Here is an 11,266-nt window from a genome sequence, read left to right as displayed (position 1 = left end):
CCCAAATACCAGACACATGGGTGTGTTAGGGCTTCAATATATGAATTTTAGAGGGACACAAACATTCAGTTCATAACAGTGAGGGTGGCTCAGATCCCAGCTGGTGGGTGGGTGGGCCACCTCAGCTTTTTAACCTGAGGTCTCTTGTCCTATTTGTGTAGCCGCAGATTCCTCTCTTTTTTCCCATTCAGTTATACGTTTAGTTGTAATATTTCTGCATGGTGTATATGATGTTTTGGTGGTTTAAAAATTGTGCACACTTTGAGAGGCCAAGGTGGGCAGATTACCTAAGGTCAGGAGTTCAAGACTAGCCTGGCCAACATGGTGAAATCCTATCTCTACTAAAAATACAAAAAATTAGTCAGGTACCTTGGCACGCGCCTGTAATCCCAGCTACTCAGGAGCCTGAGGCAGGAGAATTGCTTGAACCCAGGAGGCAGAGGTTGCAGTGAGCTGAGACTGTGTCACTGCACTCCAGCCTGGGGGACAGAAAAAGACTCTGTCTCATAAAAAAAAAAAAAAGAAAGTTAGATCACACCACTGGGCTCCAGCCTGGGCGACAGAGCGAGACTCCATCTCAACAACAACAACAACAGAATGTGCACAAACCCAGCCATAACCAAGAGGGTTTTGGTTGTCTTTTATTATCTGAGCAGGCAGATTTACTCTGGAATGGACAACATTCCTGCAGTTAACTTGTTTTTGCTCTGCTCTTGCCACCTTAACCTAGCACAGCTTTTTTTCTATCTCCAGAAATAGCAGTTTTAATAATTCTGTGCTGCATTCGTTCAGGTTGTTCCAGTATCTAACAAAATTTTCTTTCATAAACAAGACTCTTGCAGTTGTTAAAGATTCAATTCCAACGTATTGCCTACAGCCATCACATTCAAATAGGTTAAAGGTAAAAAATACATATAAGTTGCTGAAACAATTCTATTAAAGTTTGAAATCCACAACCTCTTTTTCTTCCTCTGGTACAGCAGTGCTTTTTCTTATGGGTTTCCAAATGAAGCCATTTCAATGAAAAAAATATGCCAGGGCACAAGGCAGAAATGTACACCAATACTTTGCTTTGCTGTGACCTTGGAGCTCTCAATAAGTGTGTCTGCATGTCCCTGAATAATTTACAAATTGGGTTTTTCATGGCTTTGATCACTGTCTAAGCTGGTCTCTTAATTGACCTAGGCAATGGCCCCTTTTTCACATGAGAATGCCTCTTCAGAAGGCAACAAGATTGTGAAGCCAAACTTTGATCTATATGTTTTGATTATGGGAAAAATATAAATGTAATTTACTTATTAGAAACCATGTAATTTTTGAAGCCTCAGTTGGCAAGTACAGCTAAGGTGTGGTGTATAGCATCCCACTCAAAGAGCTCTTACTTCCCAATCCTAAACATATTTCCCTAGTAATGATAGTTGATGGTTGGTTTGTGATTGCCTTAAAAAGTGATTTAATTTTCATCAGTTTTTTTTCCTTACTCCTAAGGAAGTAGTTTTTCCCTGTTTAGAATTTAAAGACAATTGGTGGATTCCAGAAATTCAGCAAATGTCCACTAGAAAGGGAAATTTGAACTTGAGCTGTAGAACAATCTGAACCAAATATTTTTTCCTTTGTGACATATACTGAAATACCTACACATTTATATTGTTTCAAGTCATTTGTGACTTTTCAAGCTATCTACATTTGCCATGTAATGGGAAGATTAAGTGTGAAATCTGCATTTAATTTAATTAATATGTGTTATTAGCTCAAGGGCATGAAAGAGTTAATCTACAGACATCAAATATGTAATATTTATCAACTACTAAATTGCTAAACTTCATTATTAATTGATAGAGCCTTAAATTGTAACACTGTTGTTAAACTATTTGAGTTGAAAGGATTTCCCTCTCTATAGGAACTGGGTGGTAAGCTCTTAGCAGGGTGGGAATATATTTCTATTGTTCCCTCAGGAAGTTAAAATGCAAGACATATAAATGTTCACATAACTAAAATCTCTTAGGAAGCTCTGTGTAAAAGCAATAGATGTATATTTTTTTTAATTTCATTTCCATATTAGCCTTAGGGTGAAAATTCAATTTTAATATCTTAATGTTTACTTCTATTCAGAACTTGTGGTAGAAATGAATATGTCTGGATCCAGAAGTTGAGAATATAACTAAGGTAATTCTGAATTTTACTATGAAATTTTCTATTGCATTTCTTACTACCTGATAGTTTACGATTTTTTTTTTAATCTAAATAGATTATAAAATAAAGTTCTGGGGCAAATTCCCTAACAGTCCTGGTCTTTCCTGATAGTGAATTGGAGATTATATCTTTATAGCACTCATTTTGGCAATTAATCACAGACTGCTTAACTGTTCACTATATAACTGTCTTGCCTTCCCAAGAAGATTATAAAAATTTAGAGCATAAGGTTATAAGACTGCCATAATACCTAGTCTCTAGGACTTGATTACTTCCTTTAAAATGTTTCTAAAATTAATCATAATTTTTAGTATGATGTTAGCAGGCACATATGCCAAAATTGCTCACAATAAAAATATAGGTGATTAGAAAATTCTTGAAGTCTTTCTTTTTCTTCTTAACTTGAATCCTTAAAAATGATGTCTTTTGGCTGGGTGTGGTCGTTCACGCCTGTAATCCCAGCACTTTGGGAGGCCGAGGTGGATGGATCACCTGAGGTCAGGAGTTCAAGACCAGCCTGACCAACATGGTGAAACTCCGTCTCTACTAAAAATACAAAAAGTTGCCAGGCGTGGTGGCACATGCCTGTAATCCCAGCTTCTTGGGAGGCTGAGGCAGAATTGCTTGAACCTGGGGGGCAGAGGTTGCAGTGAACTGAGATTGTGCCATTGAACTCCAGGTTGGGTGACGAGCAAAACTCTGTCTCAAAAAAAAAAAAAAAGATGTCTTTTTAAAAATCTAAAATGCATATATATCTTAAATTCATATCTTTCAAAGGGAACCATGCAAGTTTCTAATATAAATTTTTTTTTTTTTTTTTTTTTTTTGAGTCAAGGTCTCGCTCTGTCACCCAGGCTGGAATGCAATGGTGTGATCCGGCTCACTGTAGCCTCAACCTCCCAGGCTCAAGCAATCCTCCCATCTCAGCCTCCCAAGCAGCTGGGACTACAGGCAGGTACCACCAACCCTGGCTATTTTTAATATTTTTTTATGAAGTTGGGGTCTGACCATATTGCCCAGGCTGGTCTCGGACTCCTGGGCTCAAGTGAACCATCTGCCTCGGCCTCCCAAAGTACTGGGATTATAGGCATGAGCTGCTGCACCCGACCTCTAATATAAATTTTAAAATGAAAAATAATAAAGGACAATTATCATCACTGATGGCCATATTTGAGTATTCTGGATTCTATAATCTAGAGAAATTTAGGTTACTGAACATTAAAATCACAAAGAGGTCACCAAACCACTTTTACTGGTGTTCTATAGGGTGGAAAAAGGATGTGAAACAGAAGACAGAAATAGCTAAAGCTTTTTGTCTCTGGTTTTGGGAGATAAGTAAAGAAGAGAGGGAGCCTGGTATTTATGTCTCTCTACCTCTTGGTTCCCACATTTCCAGGAAGATCTGATATTTCAGAATAGCAGTATGCAAACTGGGGTAAGTACATGAAAGTCTAGAGGTTAAGTACATGTAAACTTCTCTTAAGTAAGCAGGTATGGATAGTTTAAAAGAATTAGCTCCCAGATCCTCAAGTACCATGTCTATTCTCTTCTAAAAGTGATCTTCCTGAGAATGTGCTTAGGGAGACATCATTCTGGTTAACTCTCTCTTCACAAGTATCCTTCTCTGTCATTCCATTGCTATAAGATGCCATGTAGGCCACTGGCCACACCATACCCCCACAAATCTCAGCTTTGTTTTAGAGACAGATTTCCAACCCAGAATACTACACAGAGCCTAACCAGTAAACAAATAGACATACAACTGAGTGGAATAAAGAGATTTTAAGGCATTCAAACTAAAAAAGAAAAAATAATCATGTCCTTTTTCTCAGGGAGCTATTGGAGGATGTGCTCCAACAAAAAGAGGGAGTAAACCCAGAGACAGCTGATCCCCAACACGGGAGAAATATGAAGGGAATCCTGGGAGTGATAATAAGATAACTCACTAGTATCACTGAGAGTGACATGAAGTGTAGCTTAAGGATATCTTAAGGTTAGCAGCTATAGTAGACTAGAGAGCAATCCATCCAAGTTCAAGGGAAAAAGCATGAGGGCAAGTAGGGATGTTTCAAGAAGAAAGAAAAGTGGATAGATTATCTGTTGTGTTCCAATGTATTGAGAAATAATTTCCAATTCTGATGAAAACTTCAAAGATGACCAATACATAGAAAATTAAGTGAATGAAAACAATGTGACCAATAATGAGACTGCAGTTGTACAAGAAAAGTTATACAGGAAAAAATAATCATAGCACAATATATGTTTTAGTTATAAAAATATTTACTGGCTTATAGTAATTTGAATACCTCCAAAAATTGGGATATAACACGTTTGGGAGAATGAGGAAGGAAACAGCATGTATGTGTGTGAGTGTGTGGGTATATAAAAGAATTACAGCATTATATTTATGAAAGTAAGTCAACAGTTAATACCTTAATACTAAGGTCTAACCTAAACAAGAAAATCCAGAAACAGTCATATACACTAGTAATAGAGCAAAAAGATTTTAGAAATCAGATGGAGAACTTCGAGTGTGATAGACAGAATAAGGGCCCCCAAATATATCCACATCTTAATCCCCAGAAACTGTGAGTATATTGCCTTTTGTGACAAAAGGAACTTTGCCGATGTGATTAAGTTAAGGATCTTGAGATGGGGAGATTATCCTGGATTTATCTAAATGCAGACAATCTAATCACCTGAATCTTTCACAGCAGGTTATCTTTTCTGGCTGAAGTCAGGAAGAGGGAGAAAGATGCAAAGCCTGACAAGAGTTGGACCTGCCATTGCTGGCTTTGAAGACGAAGGAGAGGCCCTGAGCCAAAGAGGCCCTGGATGGCCTTTGGAACTTAGGAATGGGGAAATGAGGATCTCAGTTCTACAACCTCAAATAACTAAATTCTGCCAGCAACCTAAACTAAATGAGCAAGTAAACAGATTCTCTGCAAGAGTCTCTAGGAAGGAACCCAGCCCTCTGAACACGTAGATTTAAGCTCAATGAGACCTATGCTGGACTTACCATCTCCAGCCTGTCAGATGATACATCTGTGTTATTTGAAGCCACTAAGTGTGTGATATTTGCCACAGCAGCCAACAGAAACCTGTTGAGGTACAGTGAAGAAGAGATATTTTAAATTCTGTTGTACTTTTTACATGAATACATTTGTTTTCAATATGTAACAATTGGCCGGGCGCGGTGGCTCAAGCCTGTAATCCCAGCACTGTGGGAGGCCGAGACGGGTGGATCACGAGGTCAGGAGATCGAGACCATCCTGGCTAACATGGTGAAACCCCGTCTCTCCTAAAAAAAATACAAAAACTAGCCGGGCGAGGTGGCGGGCGCCTGTAGTCCCAGCTACTCCGGAGGCTGAGGCAGGAGAATGGCGTAAACCCGGGAGGCAGAGCTTGCAGTGAGCTGAGATCCGGCCACTGCACTCCAGTCCGGGCGACAGTGCCTCAAAAAAAAAAAAAAAAAAAAAAAAAATATGTAACAATTTTAAAACTTCAGTAAACTAAGAATTTATGGATATTTTCTTGATGCGATTAAAAATATTTAATTAAAACCATCAGCCTCCTTCTGGCTTCTCTTCCATTAGGTACATTTACACATGAATTCTGGTGGCTTATGCAGTCCACGAAATGGGAGCAAGGACCCTGATTTCCAGTTCATTTGGATGTTCCCCTAAGCTTACACTGACATAGCTGTGGTGGTTTAAAGTTGTGGCTGCAAAGTTTTTGACCTTCCTACTATTAAGGGGGTTATGAACACTTCCCTTTTATCTGGGCTGGTCTGTGACTGAGTTGACCAGTAAAATAATACCTGTGACAGTAGAGGACTTCTGGTATAGGTTATAAAAGAACATGGTGCTCTGTTTCATTCACTCTTGGAGTCCTGAGCCACCATTTACAACGTCTGGTTGCACCGAGATTGTCATGCTGCACAAGCCACATGTAGGTGCCCTGATCAACCAACCCTGCTAAGTGGATCCTTCAGCCATCTTTGAACAGACACATGCGCAAAGCCTTCCTGTGTAGGAAACTATCTTAGAGCCCTCCAGCCCAGCCCATCTGTCAGCTGAATAACACTGAGTGGTCTCTGCCAACCCTTCTTAGGATAGAAGAACCACCCAGCTGATCCCTACCCAAACTCCAAACCCACAAAATCAGGAGCTGTAATAAATTGTTCTAAGTCAACAACGTAAAGTTTTGGGATAGTTTACTATGTAACAATAGATGCCTACAATATAATTTTTTTAGAAGACAGGTTCTGATCATGGCTTTCACACCCTTAACATCAAATATGGCCTTGGGGATCTTGGCTGAGCTCCAAAAGCCATGGTGTTTGGTTCTCTGTTGGATGACAGGAGCCAGTCCCCAACCAAGGTCCTGTACCTGAAGACACTCCCAACTCTTAGTATCATAAAATGCAACTATCTCCCCAGGAAGGGCCACTTTCTTTTTGCACCCCCAGAACAAAACTTTTTCCCCTAATGTGCCTCATAAAACAAAATGAGCTTTCCTCTAGGTCAGGGATATCCAGAACTCAAGACTTCAAGACCAGCTATCTCATTTAACAAAGGAAAAGGGGAAATTTCTCATGGTTCCATGGTAAGAAAAATGCCACCACCTACAACCAACTTCTCACCCCTATAAAACAACATGCCTTATTCAGTGGTGGTGGGTTGAGGCAAAGAGGGAGTGTTTAAATGTTACCGTTAACAAAATAATTATTGGTTACTTATTGTAATGTAGCCAGAGAATGTGGGTTTCATATTTTGTAATTTTTAGAATCTGCTGAGATATTCTTTCTTTTTGAGACAGAGTTTCTCTCGTTGCCCAGGCTGGAGTGCAATGGTGCAATCTCGGCTCACTGCAACCTCTGCCTCCCAGGTTCAAGCGATTCTCCTGTCTCAGTCTCCTGAGTAGCTGGGATTACAGGCATGCGCCACCATGCCCGGCTAATTTTTTTGTATTTTTAGTAGAGGCTGGGTTTCTCCATGTTGGACAGGCTGGTCTTGAACTCCCGACCTCAGGTGATCTGCCCGCCTTGGCCTCCCAAAGTGCTGGGATTACAGGCGTGAGCCACCACACCCAGCCTGAGATATTCTGAAAGTTCTAAGATATGATCAGTTCTTTACATCTTCCAAATGTTTGTATTATATATATATATGAATATGTTTTAAAATACCTGTTAATTACATTATTCAATTCTTGTAATAATAAACGCTTGCATAGTATTCACTCTGGGCCAGGTGCCGTTTCAGAAATTTTACATAAATTAACTATTAAGTGAGAGCCCTCTGAGGTTGGAGCTGTTATTACTACCGCAATAAAGTTAATCGGTAAAGTTAAGGCAGGGAGAAGCTAAATGGCACTGCTAGTATGTGGCTAGGCAAGGGTTTCCACTCAGGCTATGTTATTTACATTCTAAAGGCCATGTGGCCTATGTAGACTTTATTTCAAGTCACTTAACGTTATTTTGAAAGAGTTATAGCATGCCTTATTAATAAACAAAAAGTTTTATTTGCTGACAACCCTAGTTAACTCTCAACGCTTAACATATTTAGATTTCTCTCATCTCTGTTACTTCTACTTACTCCATTTTTGCTTACTTTGTAGAAGTTGTTTGACAATATCACTGACATTTAAGTATTCTTGTATATTTCTTTATATTGGTGATTTCCTTATTTTTTTTTCTCCTTTGCTGCTTTTTATTCTAAAGGTTTAAGAGTCAAAAAATGACTAGGTTGCCTTAATTACACTGGTTTGAATGAGTTAGTTTGGTTTTCCTTTTTAATCTGCGTTCTCTTTATATCCTAGCCTAGTTTCTGGGAGGTGCAAGGCACTGAGTGACTCATTGGGACCTGCTGAGTCATTAGAGAGAGTGCCTGAGGGACAGAGGCCAGACTACAACTTAAGCTATCTGGAATCTTACCTCTGCTGTCTTACTGGCTGTCGACATGGGGCTACATTTTAACTACGGCTTACAGGTAATCATTTCATGTCATGTTCTTTCTATCTTTTCCCTCTAAAGTGGTAGTAATCATCCATTATCTCTCCATCTCCTCACCAGGACATTGCAAAGATTATTATTAAAAACAAAATGAAATTATCAATCCCTTCAGGAATATGTTTGCTGTATTAATATAAGAAACCGTTCTCATGGTTGACCGATTTTTATAGCTGTGCTTATTGTACCCCTTCTCAATGAAGGAGATATGCCAAATTTCTCCCAGAGGCTGGCATTGATTTAAAATCGATTCAGTGGCTGAAGAACCCTGAAACTGTCCCAGCGGGTTCTTACTCTGCCAGGTAAATATTTCCAAGAACTAACATGCTAAGTCTGAGACTGGCTATTCATGATTTAACTCTTAGAGTTGTATTGTTCTTGAGTTTCTTTGGGGTTACCTTTCTTGAACCCCTATGATTTTGTGCATCCCACTTGTTTGTATCAGTGTAAGACTGAGGGATACTAGAGCTGGGAGGAACAACCTACTTGCTAAGAAAGGACATTCAATGTGTACTTAATAAGATGTTCATAGATAGATTTTCCCAGACTGGTCATGGAGTCCCATGCTCTTTCTTTCCTTCCACTCCAACATCTGCAGCATGTTTAGTTTTTGTCTTTAAGTTTGATGACTCACGGCCACCCAGTCATTGCCACACTTCCAGACAGCAAGTCTTTACTTGACCCTGTTCACGTCAGAAGTGGAGAGATTGCAAAGATGGCAAGAGAAAACTCTTCTCCCAGGCCTATCTCTTTTCATTCAGGAATGAAAGTCTTTCTCAACCTTACATCTATCGAATGTCATGGGCTCTCTGGCTCTGCAAGGGTGGCTGGAAAAATGAGTATCTTGCTTTTTCAGCATCTACATTGAGAGGCCGGCAAGGAAAAGTGGATGAAGAACAATTAACCGAAGTGTCTGTCACAACTAACAAATTCTTTTTCTCTTTTGCTCTCTTCTACTCCACAGAAATCATTGCCTGTCAACAGTCCCCCCAGACCCCGCCACCCCACTCTTGGGAATGGACTCTGACAAACTCACCATCAGGAAAGTTGATGTTTCCCATCTAGGATGGAAGAATGGGATTCTGAACTTTGTCACTGTTTCTGAAAGGTCATCAGCTCCTGTAATTGCATGGTTGGGACAGATCTATTTAAATTGCTTTGAAGTTTTCCCAGAAAATTCCCACAAAATTGTGCAACCCAAGGAAATGAGGTGGAAAAAATGGCACTGGCTTCAATTTGCTTCTCACCACGACCCTGTGAAGGAGGCAGGTAGCCACTCATATTTGTGATTTAAAAAATGAGGGATCAACAATTAAAGGGGTAACAGTTCTAGGTGCTTGGACTATTAGTTTTGTCAAAAACACAGTCAGTATAGGTTCATTGACAGCCGGCATTCATCATCTGAAATTAGATACCCCTTTTAAATTATTGTTTTTCTCATTTTCCTTGCTTTTACATAGAAGTTTTTTTTTTTTTTCTGTAAATAGTTAGAGAATGGCATGGGATGACATTGCAAATAGGCAATATGCCATACGATCAATTCTATGTATTAATTCCAGAATAGTTTACTCATTAATAGAAATACAGGATGCATTCTGGTATCATTATCATTGACATTTCTCTGTTTTTATTATATTCAATAAAATATTGTATTCAACAGCTTACCTCAGAAGAGAAGTTTGATGAGGTTTGATTGTCCTTTAGTTTTACCTTTATCACCAAGACGGGACCCAAACCTGTCTTCCTCCTAGTGTGGCAGGGCTGTTGCAATGAAGCATGCAAATAACAAACACATCTTTCTAAAGCTCTCCTTCATCTGAAAATAAAGAAGACAACTTGATATGAATAAAACCCATAGAATTTTGAAAAATTTTGATGTTTCTCAATCTGCACTCCCTAGTTGGGATTGATTTAACTGAGAGTAACAGAAATTTTGACACTGCTTAAACAAATAAGAGGTTTATTTGTCTTGCAAACAGTATGAAGGTATTCATTTCAGGGCCCAGTGCAACTGCTCCAGGGCCAGCTCATTTGACCTTTCAGCTTTTCCATCCTGCATGTGTAACTGCTGTGCATCTGAGAGTTACATTAGCAAGCCAGGAGAAGAAGAAGAAAGATGAAGAAGGGAGGTTAAGTGGCTATAGCAGGAAGTGGAACATTTCCAGAACCCCAATAAATGTATATCTTGCCTAAACTACGTCTCACAACCACCTTTAGCTGCAAGAGAGTCTGGTAACTGCAGTTTTTTCACTGGGCACACTGCCATTCCTGTAAAAATTAAAATTTTCTTAATGAGGATGAAATAGAGCCATGATGTTGCCTCAGCAACTAGCAGTGTACACCACACCCATCATCGCCAGGCAAAGTGTAGTGTCTATGATTTCATTTGTTAGTCATCACTTTCAACATCTATTGAAATAGTAAACGTAAGCCAAAATGGTATCAAAAACTGATCTACCATATTATTTTGTTTTTCCAATAAGTAATTGTAGCCTTACTGACCTTTGAGAAGCGTAGTTTATTTTATAGGCACAATTTTACATGTATTTCTATTGTGGGGTGTGGGGGTAAGTAAAGATTTGCATCTTTCTTTGGGCTGCTGTAACCCAATGCCATACATTGGGTAGCTTATAAACAACAGAAATTTCTTTCTAATGGTTCTGGAGGCTGGTAAGTCCAAGATCAAGGGACCAGCAAATCTGGTGTCCATTGAGGACTCACTTCTTGCTTCATAGATGGCACCTTCTCCAGGGGCCAATGAGCTCTTAGGAGCCTCTTTCATAAGGGTGCTAATCCCATTCATGAAAGCAAAGCCCTCATGACCTGATTACCTCTCAAAGGCCCCATTTCCGAAGACCATCACTTTGGGGATTAGGATTTCTTCTTCTGAATTTTGGAAGGACCTAAACATTCAGTTCATTTGGATAATAAAGTGAGCTTGAAAGGGACAAAATTCACTGGATTGTCGAAGGGGTCTGGGATTCATCTTGGGACTGCTGTTTCCCTGCTACACTGTTTAAGCACCCTGGCTTTACCCTTTAGAACCAGGGCCCCTCAAGCCTG

This window comes from Colobus angolensis, unplaced genomic scaffold (genome assembly GCF_000951035.1).
Source record: "Colobus angolensis palliatus isolate OR3802 unplaced genomic scaffold, Cang.pa_1.0 Scaffold225, whole genome shotgun sequence".
NCBI lineage: Eukaryota > Metazoa > Chordata > Mammalia > Primates > Cercopithecidae > Colobus > Colobus angolensis.
The sequence above is the reverse complement of the archived record's forward strand: the minus strand, read 5'-3'. Positions refer to the sequence as shown.